This window comes from Cibotium barometz, chromosome 25 (genome assembly GCF_041138505.1).
Source record: "Cibotium barometz isolate CiBa-2024 chromosome 25, ASM4113850v1, whole genome shotgun sequence".
In the NCBI taxonomy this organism is placed as follows: domain Eukaryota; kingdom Viridiplantae; phylum Streptophyta; class Polypodiopsida; order Cyatheales; family Cibotiaceae; genus Cibotium; species Cibotium barometz.
In genome coordinates, this window is record NC_141070.1 from 5,170,852 (window position 1) to 5,188,717 (window position 17,866).

The 17,866-nt window shown below is 42.9% G+C and overlaps 1 pseudogene across 1 annotated transcript in view; it reads left to right on the plus strand.

The window, feature by feature from the left end:
• The window catches only part of LOC147624171 (uncharacterized), a 109,306-nt pseudogene extending 94,512 nt beyond the window's left edge, over positions 1–14,794 (plus strand). The window contains exon 4 of the transcript XR_015269061.1: positions 14,200–14,794. The product of XR_015269061.1 is annotated as an uncharacterized LOC147624171 (transcript). The remainder of the gene's footprint in view (positions 1–14,199) is intronic.
• The last annotated feature ends 3,072 nt before the right edge of the window (positions 14,795–17,866 follow it).

The window sequence follows — 17,866 nt, forward strand, 5'->3', positions numbered from 1 at the left end:
TCACATATCTATACACATTGAGTGTACTTGGACAATTTGGTGCAGGTTTATACTTGCTTAAACTTGCAGGCAAAAATTTACACAAGACATTTGGCTGCCTGGTAGTGCACATTGGTGCTTCGTTGGCTTGCAGGTGTATTTTGTCTATATGGCTCAAAATGCTACAGATGTATTTGGTGTGCTCACCCAGGAGGACAATTTGGATGGATCAAACTACTCCCTCTGGAGTTTCATGATCTGTAATTTGCTGGTAGCCAAAGGGCTTTGGGGCATCATGTGTGGTGATGACACACGTCCACTTACCATACAGCCAGCAACGCCTCAAAGGGGAGGTGCTCAAAGAGCTCCTGAAGTAGAACCTGCTCCTACATGAGCAGAAGAGATGGGACTTTAGGGATGCACAGGCCATGTCCTTGATAGCCCTTTTAGTGAAAAGGTCTATTATTCCACACATTCGGTCTTGCAAGACATCGAAGCTTGCATGGGACACATTGGAAGCAATGTATCAGGTACGCAACGAGGCAAGAGTTGCCTACTTGAAGAGGCAATTGGATCTTCTTTCTATGGATGAGGGTGACTCCATGTTAGATCGTCTCACCAAAGTGAAAGATTTGTAGGAACAATTGCTCAACATTGATGAGGTTATCCCAGACAGATAGCTGGTCACCAACACTCTTCATTCTTTACCACCTTCCTATTTGGGCTTTCACACCTCTCTCAACCTCTCTATGAGAGGAGGTGCTGATCTCGTCAATTTTGAAGAACTGGTGGGTTCACTCTTGCAGGAAGAGCTAACCTATCTAGCAACCATGGTGGAGACAAGGCATTTACAACGAAGGATAAGAGTAAAGAAAAAAGCTTTAAGCATGGGGGACACTAGTCTAGTAAGGTTGGTCATGGATAGCCCTCTCCTGGTGGTGAAAAGTCTGACAAAGGGGATGCAAACAAGCCTAAAAAGAAGGGAAAATGTCACTACAGCCATAAGCTTGGCCACTACATCAATGAATGTAGAAAGTGGATTGCAAAAGAGAAAAAGAAAGATGCAAGCAATGTAGTAGCAGACTCTTATGATAACAAAGCAATGCAATCGGCTAATGTAATTCAGGAAGAGTACACTTTTTTGGTCACATGCACTAGTGACACACCAAGTGCTTTAGACAATGATATGTCTTGCATTGCATCTGACAGACAGTACGTATAATGGTTTTTGATAGTGGTGCTTCGAGCCACATCACTTCATGCAAAGATGTATTTCAGCACTTGGTTTATGCTTCAAATGGCCGCACTGTATCATGTGCAGATCATACCACTTATCCAGTAAAGGGAATTGGCAATGTCATACTTGTCACCGTAGCCAATCGTGCCAATATATGTATGACGAAAGTGTTGTATGTTCCAGGGATAAAGAAAAATCTGCTCTCCATCTCAACCATAAACGACCAAGGTTTAAAGGTTGAATTTGAAGATGGGAAGTGTTTGGTGAAAGACCCATCAAAGGGTTATGAAATAGTCACTTCCGGAACATGGTACAAAGGCTTGTATAAGCTGGACAGTTATGACAAGCATACTTATGATGTACATACAGTGGCTTCCCACACTCCTGCTGTGCATGATGGAGAGCTTTGACATGCTCGTTTTGGGCACGTAAATTTTCGGAGTTTGATGCTTTTGCAGAAGCATCATATGGTTGATAATATGCCGCCTCTTGAGTCTCCAACAAGACATGTATGTGAGGGGTGTATTTTGGGAAAGATGCATCGAAAACCATTCCCCAGGGATGGAGCTGTTAGAACTGAAAGTAAATTACAGCTCATACACAGTGATGTATATGGTCCAATGCAGTCACCCTCCATAGGGGGGCATCTTTATTTCGTCACATTCCTTGATGACTACTCCAGGTTTGCTTGGGTTTACCCCTTGAAAGCGAAAGCAAAGGTGTTTACATGCTTTCGACACTTTGTAGCAATGGCTGAAAATATGTGTGGATGTAAAGTCCAAACACTCTGCTCAGATAGAGGTGGAGAATACATGTCAAATGCATTCAAGGATTATATGCTTCAAAAGGGCATCAAACACCAATGTATTGTGCCTTATACACCACAACAGAATGGTGTAGCTAAGAGGAAAAACAGATCTCTCATGGAGATGGCAAGATGCATGGTGAAAGCACAAAACTTGCCTCACAACTTTTGGATGGAAGCTATAATGTGTGCAACTCATGTGTTGAACAGGTGTCCAACAAAAGCTTTGAAAACCATAACACCATTTGAGGCTTGGTATAGCGGAAAGCCAAAAGTGGATTATATGCGTACATTTGGGTGTTTGGCATATGCACATGTGCCAGAACAACTCAGGACAAAGCTAGATGATAAAGCAATAAAATGCATTTTTGTGGGCTACAGCAATGAGAGCAAAGGATACCGTCTTTATAATCCAGCAACATGTCAGATTTTTGTCAGTAGAGATGTGGTATTTGCTGAAAATTCAGTTCAGCCCATGTACAACTTGTATAAAAGTCATGATATAGGCATACAGGACATGTTTGATGGGCTATTTTTTTTTTCTTGGGAAAAAGATCCTTCAATTAGTTAAAGAGAAAACAGCCACAAAGGGCTAAGTACAACCACGAAGGGCTAAATACAAACTCGCCTCATATAAGGGCGGGAAACAAGTGATCATAAGGGGGAGAGATGCTTCTCCTCCGGCTGGCCGCTCTATGAGGAGAAGGCTATCTCATACAGGGGGGAAACAACCACACAGGTGGTCTGTAGTGCCAAATGGGGTTACCGCCTCTATCTGTGAGGAAAGGGCCAGGCCTCCAAAGTCTCAAGAAGGCTTCCCGCCGCTTTTGCATGTGGTTAGAGCCTCCTTGCATCTTCCCCCACTGACCGTAGAGGGTGTGAATGATGTTGAGTCATATTCTCCTGATGGTCTCAGCCGGCGGAGTGTGGGTACCCTCGATGGCCTCGCTACATCTAGCAAGCCAGATGTGCCAGGCTGTTATGCTACTGCGAATCTCCCAGTGTTGGCATGAGCTTGGTCGCTAGACACCTACAGGTGGGATTGTGACTGGTACTGCTTTAATACGATGGTGGGAGACCTTAAGGGCATGGCCTCCCCCATCCTCCTCGTAAGTCCTGACCACTCTAGCCTCGGTGGCCCAAGCGACAGTACCCCAAGTGATAATCCGGGTCGATGCCCTGTCTATAGCCAAGATGTAGAGAATCCGCTGCCAAATCTGCTCATGCACATGCACGAAAACCAATCACCCTCACCCTGCAAGGTGCAGCCTGTGAAATCCTCCAAGGGGTGCTCTGATCTCTCTAATCTGCCATGTAATCCAATAGAAAAAGTGAGTAGACCACTTTCCTCATCTGCTCCATAGACCGCCACGAGGATATCGTGTCTGGTGAACACGCCTAGCCAAATTGGGGGGGTTGGGTCTGGAATAGGAGTCAGCCACTCCGGAGGAATAGCTTAGTCAGTGTCGATGCTGAGCTTGTCTCTACCCCGGATCCTTGTCAGGTCTCTCTCCTGCTCCTCCCGAGGTAACTGCCTGTGTGCAACCCAATCTCCAAGAAACCTGGCTGGTCCCATGCTGAAGGCGCCCCAGGATATGTGCGGCTGGGCCCCTAGCTGCTAGCATGTGGCCACTGGGTAAACAGATCAGGGGGGTTCCATATCAAAGGCTGCCGAAGCTGCCCCTCAAAGGCCACTGGAACAATCTTTCTGAGGGCTGGCCTGAGATGATCCCAAGCACGAAGTAGATTGGCTGCGAATCTGTCCTCAAAGGCAGGACTAAAACCACGGGCTCGCATCTCTGGGAAGATCCATCTAGTACTCTACGGCCATGGGCCTCCAAGGCTTGGAGTGTGGACTGAAATCCAGGCCAAAAGGAAATCCTTCCAAGGCTCACCACCAGGTAGGAGTCCTCTGACAATCAGCTTGCCTAGTAGGGCACGGCTCTGTATAGCTGGATCAATGAGGCCTAGCCCCCCTCTGCTACGTGGCTGAATGATCACTCTCCATGCCACCCTGGCCCTGGCTGGCCTCCCATCACTTTCGGCCCACAAGAAGTTCCGGATCAAACGCTGTACCTGGCCAATACAAGCCCGAGAAAAGGCCTAGCATGAGATGATGTACCTCATGGTGGCAAGCAGTACATGGTTCGCCACCACCACTCTGCTTGCTAGGAATAGGCTCGCCGAGCTCCAATATAGAAGCTTCTTCCAAATATTCAGAAGAAGCGGAGCGAGCTACTGCTCGGGAGAGATATCAATGCCAACCTGGCAGCCGAGGTATCAGACTGGAGTGCCCCTCGAGATCCACTCGAAAGCCTCAACTGGTCGCCAAGTCGGGGTGGGTGTTGAGCCTACCCAAAAACCACACGACTTGTGCCAGTTGATCTGTGCTCGTGATGCACGACAGAAAATCTCTTATCGCCTCCGCGAATCTCTGGAGATTCCCAATATCTCCAGTAAGGTAGGCTGTTGTGTCGTCTGCAAACTTTGAGTCCAGCAGCTCCTCTTGCGCGTGGAGGGGAATGCGCAATCCCTGAAGTCCGGTCTTCTGGGCAGAGAGAAAACTACTCATGGCCTTGGCGACAAATAGGAAGAGGTACGGTGCTAGAGGATAGCCCTGTCGAACCTAGTGGGAAAGGGGGAATCTGTCGCCTCGGGTTCCCTGAATGAGAACCTGGCTGTGAGATGCTGAATAAAGTCCTGAGACTCCACGAATCCACTCCATGGGGAATCCCATCCAGCTCATAGTGCCCTCTAGAAAGCTCCAATCCACCCTATCATAAGCTTTCTCAAAGTCAAGGAGTATCACAATGAGGTCCTGCTGTCGTATCCTGGCCGAAGTTGTCACCTCCCAAAAGGTAAAGATGTTGTCCAGAATACTCTGATATTGAACAAAATCAGTATGAGTGTCATGGATCAAGTCTGGGAGGGAAGGCTAAAGTTGCCTGCGATGGCGTGATGGGCTATTACCCGTTGCAATTAGGGGGCATTTAGATCAGCCAGCCCCTACACAAGAAATCCTCATGTAGAACATGTGGAATAGCCAGCAATTCAGCCCCCTTATATGGAAGAAGTTGAAGATCTTGTCAAGGAAGAGCAAACAACCATAGACACAACCAAGTCGGTGCCAAGATGGTTGCTGAAAACTTTGCAAGATAACAAACTTGCAGCTCCACTGACAGGTAGAACAAGGGCTAGTTCCAGCCATGCATTGAATATGCATCGTGAGGAGTCTGCATTAGCCTTGGGTGGTCTCTTTGATTCAGAAGAGCCTTCTTCTTATGAAGAAGTAGAGGAGAATGAGCACTAGGTGCAAGCCATGCAGGATGAAATCTCTTCTATCATGAAGAACAATACTTGGGATTTTGTGGACTCGCCGAAAGGCAAGAATGTCATTGGAACAAAGTGGTTGTACGAAGTCAAAAGGAAGTCTGATGTCGTTGAGACGTACAAAGCAAGACTTGTGGCTAAAGGATATTCTCAAAAAAAGGGAATAGATTATGAGGAGACTTTTGCTCCTACTTCAAGAATGACTACAATCCGATCAGTGATTGCATTTCTACTCTAGTAGAATCAGGTGTACGGCTTACTATGCATGATATTGGTGAGCCTTTTGAGACCGGCATTTACAGCCAGGCAGTGGGATGCCTCATTTACTTGTGTAACACGAGGCCGGACATATCTTTTGGGGTGTGTTTGTTGAGCAAATTTATGCACAGCCCAGGCACAAAGCATTGGCAAGCAATCAAACGCATTTTCCGTTATCTTCAGGATACCTTGGATCCTGGTTTGTTCTATCCGCGGGGGGGGGGGGGGGGGGGGTGTTGCAGCTTGCAGCTTTATGCATACAATGATTTAGATTGGACTGGTGATTATGATACCAGGCAATCCACCTGTGGGAATTGTTTTTTCCTTGGCAGTTCATGCATATCTTGGTTGAACAAAAAGCAATCCCCTGTTGCCACATCTACTTGCGAGGCTGTGTACAGAGCAGTCTTCACAGCTACAATAGATTGTGTATGGTTGAGGAGATTATTGGCTGATCTTCTTGAGTGTCAACAGACACCCACCACCATTCTCACTGATAGCCAGAGTGCTATGGCCGTGGCACAAAATCCCATATTTCATGCACGTACCAAGCTCATTGAGATTCATTATCACTATGTCAGAGAGAGGCTACATGCAAGGGAGATCAGTTTATCTTAGTGCCCTACACAAGATAATGTTGAAGATTTGTTCACAAAGGCTTTACCTTGAGAGAAGTTTGAAGCTTTCCGCAAAGCTTTGGGCTTACTCTCATACAGAGAGTGATCTGCTACCTTGTACAGGTTCGCACTTCCAGTAAGGGGGGATTTGTAGGCATATGCTCACTTATAGTAGTGCTACGTGTGAATAGGGCTTAACCAAGGGCATTTTTTTCCATGTGATTTTTTTCCCTTAGATATCAAGTGTGAAAGAACACTCTACCCATATAACTTTTGTACTTCTATATTATATGGATGTGACTCACAATGCAAGAGTTGACTTGCATTTGTGATCACCACACATTTTGGGTCTTGCTCTCTCTCCCTCTCTCTCTCTCTCTGTGTGTGTGAGCTTCCTGTTTCTGTAGCTAACCCTAATTTGCAGGAAATCCTTCTGTGTGTGAGTGTGTGAGTTCCAACAGAGAAGACAAAGTTGAGAAAAATCCAATATAACTGAAAGAATTCATGTCCCAAATAAATGGGCGAGACAAAATAGTCCCATAAGTCCAGATATCATAATCATGTCTCTGTGTCCATACTCCAAGTTGAATCCATATCCAAGGAGAAGTTACGCGTTTCCCAATCCCCAGTGTCACGTCAAACGCATGCCACTCTCCATTGGCTTCTATGCTTACACATGCGAACACCAGGCCGAGAAATAGAAGACCGATTGACTGTGAACGTGGATGTAAAATGTCCATTGGATCTAAGTGCAGACATCAAGTCCCCAACATACCAGATTCCAATTTACCGACACTTGGTGTAGACACAGTTCCGTGCCAACAAGATGTTAGTCCACATGATCCTTGGCGTAGACATAAGTACCCTGCCAACAAGATGTCAGTCCACATGACCCTTGGCGTAGACGTAAGTCCCCTGCCAAGAAGGCATCATGTCCACTCTACCACATGCATTCCGTTTTGGTACTCGGACCACACACCTTGGAGGAGAGGTGGGCTCAAGTGTGTAATAGAAGATAAGAATCACTCACAGGCATAGATATCTTGGTGCTCCATAAACATTTTTTGCAACACATAGTTTATAGGCATTTCGGCCGCCAATAGAAATCCATAGAAAAATCATCGATCCATGAGATATCCATGACTTCCATAAGTCCAATACATCCCAAATAAAGAGAGCCATAGAATAGAATAGAATAGAGTAGAATAGAATAGAATATATATATATATATATATATATATATGAAACCATTGAAGCATAGAGCCCAAGAATCACTTAGACAATAATAACTATATAGATGCACCAAACCATCATATATGTATAAATCCTCGAGCAAAGGAAGGCTAAAGTGGTGAAACTCAAGTCATAGAACTTAGTACATCCGCAGGTCTATGAGTGATAGTTTTAAGGGGGAGTGTTGGAAAGAGCAAATAATCATCCATCAATATATATATATATATATATGAAACCATTGAAGCATAGAGCCCAAGAATCACTTAGACAATGATAACTATATAGATGCACCAAACCATCATATATGTATAAATCCTCGAGCAAAGGAAGGCTAAAGTGGTGAAACTCAAGTCATAGAACTTAGTACATCCGCAGGTCTATGAGTGATAGTTTTAAGGGGGAGTGTTGGAAAGAGCAAATAATCATCCATCAATATTAAGAGTAAGCAAAGGTTCAAGGGTTTTAAGGTTATTAGTGAAATCCACACATCTATGAGTAATGAATAATCATCTGAGGGGGAGTATTGAAAGGAGCAAATAATCATCCATCAATATTAAGAGTGAGAAAAGGTTCAAGGGTGTTAACGTTATTAGTGCAAAAAACAAAGAATATGCTAGTTACATTCACCATGAAGTAAAGCGAAGGGTAGTCACTTTTTGCCTAGAATATAGGAGATAGTTTACAAAGAAAATTTGGGGTATTTAAATTGATTCTCAAGCCTCTTAAAGAGCTCATGGATTCCTCCTTCCAATAACCATGTACTTGAGCCTATTTAGGGCCTTTGATTAATGGAGAAACCATCTCACTTATGCTCATTAGTGCTTGGACATATCCGTATGAAAACCATATAAACAAGGTTTTTCAACCATAAACAATGTTTACCTGAAACAATTCAAGGCAAACAACACACAATTCTCCTTGTATAGGCATACAAGGGTTAAGTGTCCAAAAACACTTACAATAAATTGCAAAAAAGCACCAACTTTGCATAACTCAAAGTATACTTAGCTTTTTTTTGCCACCAGGTTCATCATGAAACCAAAAGAAATATCTCCTCACCATATCCATAAAGATATCCTGAGATATATCTTCATACAACTTGCTTGTAAGCTTGATAATATAATCCACAATATACCTTTGCATAGCGGTAGTGACTCTCTCTTACAGCATAAACTCTGAAGATGATTGGCCATACTTAATAGCAATGATGGTCAGCATGGTCCCCACTTGAGATCTTTTCTCTTCCTCATTGATGAAAGAAAGCCTATGCTTTGATGCCACTGTAACCAAATCTAGGCCAAGCCCGGGGGACTAAGGTCTTTGACACACTTTTGCATGACCATCAATTTGTACTTAAGCATTTAAACACTGGCCATAGCCATTAAACATAACCACACACGCCGAAAAATAATATCATATGGATAGGAGACCACACTAGGACCGGAACGGCTGGCCCCCCTTCAATGGAATTCTCTATTCCTCACGATGAATGTGCGAGAACATTGTCCCGCAAACTCATAAAATTCTGCACTTGTAACTCAAGGCCAAATTCTTTGAGATTACTCAAAAAACAAGGAGCTTTTCGTGATGAAACTCTCCAGAATCGCTCCCAGAGTTATTGTCTATGCTCGGGTCACCATGAAAACACCTCCGGCACCCAAGAGCAAACGTAAAACACTAATTTGTTGTGAAGAAACAAGCTGTCCATTTGTGAAATTCTGTTTTCAGCCCGTAAACACTTCACAGAAAAGCTTGTGCCTGAATGATATGAGTCGGAGAAGCTCTACATATGCACATGATGGAGAGAGAGTACTCTAGGACCTATTATGAACTTACGAGGCTGTTCAGAACAGAAAACAGCAAACCACCACTTGTATGTTAGCGCAAGAGAGAAGGAGAGCTTCAAAAGCACACGCCCAAGCTAGCTATATCCACACATGCAAGTTGGCCAAGTGAAAATAACCCTCTCAACCTTGTTTTGCAAGTCAGCCAGCTCAAAATAACTCTCCCAACCTTTGTTTGCAAGTTGGCCAGCTGAAAATAACTCTCCCAACTCTTTTTAGCAACTCGTGGAGCTACTTGTAGCTTCCAGGCACCCAATCTTGTGTTTTGTCTCACACCATACCACGTATGTGTGAAATCACAATTCATAGAGTTCCAGATTGTATGGCAACCCATAATACCTTGGAAAAATTCTCCATTCACATCCTTTGTAAAATAAGTCTAGGCTAACCAAACACTGTCCAAATCATAAGGGTGGACCAAATGGTGACACCTACACTCCTCCAATCCCCTCAACATAAGGTTTCTTATTTCTTTGACCTCTTGATGGCTGCACCGTTCCTGTACCGGTTGATTTATGTACTGTACCGGCTGAATGGAGGGTTGTACCGATTGATTTGAGGGTTGTACCTACTGTACCAGCCCATGCACTTGCTGTACCGGCTGAATGGAGAGTTGTATGTGCTGTACCAGCCCATGTACTTTCTGTACCGGCTGAATGGAGGGCCAAACCTGCTGTTTCAAATTCTGTAGCTATGGTACTAGCCCACGTTATTGCTGTATTGGCTAAATGGAGAGCTGTACCTTGTGTACTAGCTCTATTGCATGAAGACCCGTGGTTTTTAAGGAAGAATCAGTACCAACACGGAGGTTTATGGATTCTATTGTGGGCTTGGTATTCCTACAGCCCGTGTACCGGCTGAATTTTATGGTTGCCTCGTGTTGGATTGTGTTATGGCATTTTGTAGATCCGGCATCTCGCATGCTCAAAGCTTGTACATATGTGGATTAAGTGGCATATGTTTAAGGTTGTGGCCAATTTCAATGTTTAATTGCATTAATGGTCAAGTGTTTTGCGAAACCCCCGGGCTCTCTGGAAGTTACAGAGTCAAAGAGCATGGCCTGATATTTTGGATTTTGGGCAGAACCCTTATGGATATTGGATCTTGTGAAGGCTAGGCGATATCCATGGTGCCTTTGTGGATTTTGGCCATGTACACATGGTGTATTGAAATTGCAGGTGGAGTCTTGGATGTACAAGAAAGGAGATGGGTGATTCTCCAAGTTCACAAGTGCATTATGGATACTCATCTTTAGCGTAGACATCTGAGAAAAAAATAGGGGTATAAGCTTGGTCACTCAGGCGGCCAGTTGGCACGAGCACAGAGACTAGATTTGAACAGAAGCTAGCCCTAGTAGACACGGTTGCACAAAGCACCACTATAGGACTACCATCATCTTCAAGCATGCAGTAGGACTGAGCACTGGCTACAGGGCAGGTCGACTGCACATAGACTCCTCACAGGGCTGGTCGACTACATAACAGGTCTGCAAATTCTTATGCGATTTGGGTTAGAAACAGGTGTCTGGTGATTGATTTGACGTGGCCGTACAGTTCCAGGGAGTTTTATAGGGTATTGGGCATCCACACGTGTGGGAATCTAGCGTTGAAAACATGGACTGGTCGAGCTACTTACAGGCTGGACAGCAGTGCTGTGTGAAATCCAGGGGGTGTTTCAAGTGACCTCTGGGCAGTAGGGGTTGCACAAAAGCTTCGGGAGAAGGCAGCCAGGTGTGGATGCACTTTGTGCATGGCATAGTAGTCAAAACGGGCTGTTTGCAGGGTCCCAACACCATTATCCTGTTTTGCTGGAGAGGCTTCCTTCATCAAGAGTGTTGAAACACTGAAATCCCAACTTCTCAAAACATGGCGAAAACTGGCATTTAGGGGCGGGCAAAATGGGCCCTTTTTTTTACATCACCTCTTGCAAGAAGCCATGCAAGGATTGTAGTGTACATAAGGTGCCTTGATGATCAGTTTTGGGTTGACATGAACCACATTATCACTGTCATTGAGTCCATAGTGTTTATGGTGCAGTTGGTGGATGGTGATGAGCCTTGTTACGAGAAGGTATATGAGGGGTGTAACAAGATGGTCGAGAAGGGCCAATGAGGGGATGGCTGAAGTGGTAAATGTTTGTCTAGGACCGGGGGGTCTTGGGTTCAAAACCCCACACGGCATCTCCTACGGGCAGATAAGAAAGCACCTACAGGCGGTGAAAAACGATAACTACCCAGGAACATTGCAACTAGAAAAAGGAATCATCTTAGTTTTGAGAAGGTGGAAGGTCTTGTTAAGGTTAATGCACACCTTCGCTTGCAGGAGAGTGCACTTGGTGGTTTCAAGGCAGAACCATATCTTGGATGGGAACAGACAAGAGAAGAGGAGAGTTCTAGTTACTCTGTATCTAGTCTTTCTAGGGATTAGATTGCTTACCATCGATTGTGTACTAATTCTCATGGTTTTGTATCATGTATTGATTTCTAATGGACAAGTACCTTGAGGTTTTTGAATTTCATATTTTCATATTGCTCTTCAACCCTATGACGTAGCATTGGGATCTGTTTGCGTGATTATTTGCTGTTATTAAAACGTTTTTGGGTCTCTGTTTCATTCCGTTGGTATGTTTTGATAACTATTGTGCACGGGCTGTAAACAGGGTGGATGTACGTGTAAAGACTCTTGATTGACAAGAGTGTCTCAAATAGGGCGGAATACCTGTAAAGACTTTTGGTTGTTAGGAGTATCTTTTGGCCTTGGTGACTTGTGGTCACATGACTTACGGTAATTCAATTCCAAAATGCGCACATCCCCATTGCAATTGCCAATGCTGGAATTGCATCGATCATGGTCATCCTCAGTGTTGGAAGAATGTCACTTGAAAGTCAAATCCCTTCTTCAATTGGGCAAAAGCCCTTGGTGGCAGGCCACACACCAAGTTTGTCTAAGTTTATGTAACATATATTATTTCTTTGTTTGTCAATGGCCCTATGGCTTGGACATCCAAAAGGCTATTTACAGTTACGTTACAAGAGAAGAGAGTTGCACAATGTGGGGTAAGCACAACAATTACCTAACCTACTGATATCTATTGCTGAACTAACTGAGAATAAACAGAAATACAAACAAATTCTGGTGTCGTGGTCACATTCTACCTCGCTCTTCAGATGCACAGCCTCTTGACAGGCACACAACAAAGAAAACTACAAATTCAAGTCCTCTCTGACCCAGTGCAGTGGACACCATAAGACTTCAAATGTTTGCTTCAAAAGCTTACACTTTGAGCTTAGGCGTGAGCTTAAACTCAGTTTTATTGTGGTCAATGCAGGAACCTGCAAAGGTACCCCTGACGAAGCACCTACTCGAGCATTTTCTGATGAAGCACATGCAATTGCTGAGAATCTCTTTTGCAAGCAAATTTATTGCCGATATGTCTCCTCTTAGACTGCACAGAGCAAAGTGCACTTCACTCTAATGGATTTCTAAGACTTAACTGGAAAACTGAAAGTAACTCTTTCTGTTGATGCTCCTTAGAACCTGTGAACAAAGGATTTGTGAGGCTGGGACTTGGTCCGCACCTAGATCCTGGACATGACATTTTGGAGGCCTAGGTAGTCTATACCTGAAATGGTTGTTGGATACAAGCTACGTGAATGGGAGATTGTCCATTGCAAGATGTGCATTGCATCACATGTTTGTGTGCTTGGCAAATGTTTTCGCATGAACTATTTGGTTTGCTTGCTTGGCCTGCGTGTTCAGTTCATGGATCAGGGATGAACGCTCGTGAACTGTGCACGTGAACTTGTCTTTAATTAGCTTGTGGGTATGTGAACAGGTGGTAAGTATGACTTTTACACTTGTTATATTTTTAAAAGCTTTGTTATGTTATAACATGCCTTGTAGGTTCACATTCATTAACAAAAGGGCGGTAGAGCAAGGAAGGGCATCCCACATTATTGTTTGGGCACCTCCTTATGGGCACCGAACACACCTTTAGCAATTGTGTCACAAGTGTGGGGGGTGGGCCCAACACTTGGCACCCAGTTGGTGCATGGCCAACCACTCTTTCACCCTGGGTTGAATAAGAGTGGAGCCATGAGACTAAATGACACATTATGAATCAGGAGGGATCTAAGGTTGAAAAGAGGCGTCGCGATCTTGCCTAATCTAGACCGTTGGATTCCCGTCGAGCAAGTGAACCAGGGGTGAACTAGGGGTGAACTCAAGGTATACCATGGGGATTTTTGGGACTTAGAAAATTTTGGAGGGGTTGACCTCAATGCAAAAGAGGATTCAAACTTGGAACCATCCGCTCAAGCTTTCAACATCTAACCACTATGCTATACTTTCCAGCAGGTTGTGGAGTGTTTTAAAATTTAAATCTTGATATTTTGGTCCCTAGTTCACTTTCTTACCGGAAAATGTTTCCCTAGTTTACTTTCTTGCCGAAAAAGGTCTCCCTAGTTCTCACCTCTCGAGTTCACCCCTAGTTCACTCCTAGTTTACCCCCGAGTTTACCCGCAGTTCACTCGTAGTTCACTTGGGAATCCAATGGTGTTGATGAAATCCCGATCACGACACCTCTTTCCAACCATAGATCCTTCCTGATTCATGATGTGTCACTTAGTCATGAGGAGACGGGCAAAAAAACTACAATACACACAGAGCCACATGCAGATTTTGTGTGTGTGTGTGTGTGTATGTGCTGCTACTACAGCTACTATCATCGTGTTGACTAGTACACATGAATAAGGGTGGGGCAAAAAAATAAAGCCACATGCAGATTTTGTGTGTGTATGTGCTGCTACTACTGCTACCATCATCGTATTGACCAGTACACATTTATTTTCGTTGATTGCCAATGATGCAGTGGATTAGACATACTTCCATTTGGCAGGTGATAAGCTGACGATGTCAAGCATGCGTGAGAATGCCTTGAAGGCAGCTGCTCCAGATGCGGCTGACTTGATTGCAAAAGAAGTGCTCTTGCTTGCACAAAAGCATGCCTTGAGAAAGGTGCCTAGAGGTCTTTTTCACCTATTAAAGTTCATCTAACATGGAAACTGCCTTTATCTCGACGTGTAGCAGTGCACTTGGGCTTGGAACTTGAGAGTGAGCCATGTGGCAATAGATCTAAGGAGGAATCTTCATTGGCATCATCCAGTTAAGTGCAGATACTCAACCCAATCATGTGTTGCACCAGAGTGCAGAAGCACATGTCCAGCCCCATTCCACATATCACAATATATGTTGACTATAGGTTGGCATTCAAGGTAAACTTTTGATTGTTTGCTGTATATTTTTACGTGAGTACATCAAATTTTGGAGCAGTTTTTACTCTTGATAAATCAATCTGATTTGTCAGGCAAAGCAGAATTAGTGGGTCAGTATTTTAAGGCTGTTGTTGTTGATTGACTTCTCTTTTAGAATACTCACTCACATTACTCATCCAATATCAATGAGCATATCGTAATGAGATATATGTTTGGGATATATATATATATATATATATTATGTCGAGCCTTGATCCTCCCTATCTTGACATAAATGTATTTTGAAACAAGTATTTTTATCATATTGCAGATCAGTAGTGTTCCAAGTCTTTTACATAACAATGAAGAGTACAAAAGAACGCGCAATAGACACCCCCCACCAATGGGCAAGGACACTTACAATGGATTGAAGTGACCCATTATCCTTTAAAAATATAGGAATTCAAATTGTATTGACTATTGAACGAGTGGTTGCTTTTCTTTTTGTAATCTGCTCTTAAAATTGTTTATTGCTTTACACTATTATAATAGAACTGAATACTTTTCAATGTAAAAGTGTTGTATGTGATTGTTAATCTCTCTATTCAGAAGGGGGAAATCCTTTTCAATGTAAAAGTGTTGTATGTGATTGTTAATATCTCTATTCAGAAGGGGAAATGTTATTTTCTCATCCAATGTAGTGCATATAACAAGAAAAAGATTTGTCAACGCAAATGATCGACGCATGAAGTAAAGTTATATTGTGGGTGTTTGGCAAAGTTGATTCTTCTATAAATTGGTGTTGCTGAGTTTGTCACAGCAACTTCCCACGTCCCAGTTAATGGGCCAAGAACATGTCAGATAACTTGGTCAATCCAAAACTTAACTGTGTGAAAAGTGGCCTAGTTCCGGTTTTCTTCATAAACTTGGGGTTCGCATGTGACTACTTTTGGGTATCTAGTTAGAAGTCAACTTTACCTTGCTTGCCAACGCAATCACCAGGTGCGTGGAAACTATCCCTTGGGAAAACAGCAGTGGTTAGTTTGCAGGTAGGTTTCACAAAGGCAAAAGCACTAGATGTGTTTTCCCACGGCCTAAACTTGGGCCGGCACTGGCAAGAAAAGCGGGTTGGGCATTTGGACAGTTGGCTTCTTGCCATTGAAGCCCAACGACCCATCAAATGTGTGAAAACAATTGTTTATAGGGGATTGAGAGCTAGGGGAGCAACACAATACCAAATGTGTACATGGCCCGTCACAAATACCCATTCGTAAAAGGGTGTCTGGAATATGTTTTTCTACAAACAACTTCTAAATAAATGATAACCAAGAGCATATAAAACCATAGTTTGATTTTTTAAACAATATATATATATATATACACATAGATGCTTTGACTCCCTACACTATTGACTATCTAGATACTTTGATTGCCAAAGCTCATGATAAACCGAGTGTTGGTTGAAAATGGTTGCCACTTAAGAGACTTGTATGTACACTTGGAAGCTCCTAGGATACTCCAAAGTATCTTTTTGCTAATGCAATGACTTTGCTAGCAAACGTGGAGTGAAGATGATTGGATCATCGGCTTATATGGTGAATGTTTTGGCGTAGAATAAACCATATTGATTTTTGAATGCTTTATTAGCAATATGCTGAACTCCTTCAATTTAGAGGTGAGTTCTTTTGTCATTCACTAAACTTTATCTACCAAGGCAACGCGATTATCTATTACATATTAACCATGGAAAACCGAGGCACAAGGAGAGGAGAGAAAAGAGAAATCTTGGATTTCTAAAAAATAAGAGGAAAAAATCCCTTCATTGATCCTTTGTATTCCAGCTTCCATTCTTGCGTTTCGTTTCTTAATGTCTTTTCCATACCACAGCAACACGTGGGTTGAGTACTAGTTATCTCAATATAAACAATTGTGTGACACCCACCTAGTGAAGTGAGACCTTGTTTTTGTGCTATTTCCACGTGTACATGGGAGGTGCCTTCTAGTTTGTACTATCTCTGGTTGCTACTATTTTTGTCCCTTTTTTTGAAACGATTCTTCTTGAACTTTCAGCACAATTAGTGTCCCTTTGCAACCATTATTTTTACATCCAAGGCTTAGGTTAAGGGTTGCACTATTAAGTAAATCACTTGTTAAAGTCAAATATTATTAGCCAAGGAGAGCACCATGAGAACCCGTGCTATGTGGTTCTCATATTTATCCATGTAAAAGCCAATGTAAATGGTCATAGAATCTACCTAATGCCCATGAGGTTCTCTTGAGGATTTGTAGGAGGTATTTAGCTTTGAATTGAGGAGATAAAAGTGGGATAGATGGAGATAATCAAGGGAGATGATGAGGGACATATTAGTGGCACCTCCTACCTTTGCACTTGCCTATAAAAGAGGCCTCAAAACTTGGATTAATATGATGTTTTCCATTCATTAAACTCGTGTGCTATTTGAGTGCTTAAGTCTCTAATCATCATTATTAGCTTTAATCAATTCTCATAATGATGCTTATACATACCTATGATCTACCCTAATCATGTTTTTCAATATGATTGCTCTCAAGCACTCACACGGTTTCAATACGATTGCTCTTAAGTGCTCGTAGTTAATCCAATAATTGGTATCAGAGCTTTGGCACTATCCTAGGCTTATATCAGGATCATTTGGATTCATATTAAGAATGTCATTTGGTAGTTAATCACTAATATTAGTGATTATGGGCTAGCTCACAAAACCTACTTGGTGTGAATTAACTCATTGGAGCTTGTTCAAGCTATCCTAGCAAGCTACATATAGCCCTTGCTAAGCCTCTTCCCCTAGCTCATATCAAAGGGCATCAATCAATTTGTGAAATTGCGCATTGAATTCATCGCTACACACGATGAATTGTAATTACATATCCTACTAAGGGAGAGAAGATAATTCTTAGAAATCATTAATTGGACTCAAGAGAGGCCTACACATCAAATCTTGCAGCATTACATCCATTGGTTGGTGAGCACTAAGCTTTATTTCAATTTTTTGCTAACTATGATCAATAGAGAGATTAGTGTATTTTCTGCTAACATTTTATTCGTGTTAAGGCCTTCCCTTGCATCATCACATCCACTTCAAACCTTAATATAGATAATTTTGATGGTCACAACTTCCATAGGTGGCAAGTTAAGGTCAAGTTCTTATGCATTAGAGAAGGGTTATGGGGTTTTGTTAATGGGGATGTAGAGAGGCCTAACGCTAGTGAAAGAGATGCATTATGGAGTGCAAAGGGGATGAGAAGGCATTTTCCATCATAGCACTAGGGCTT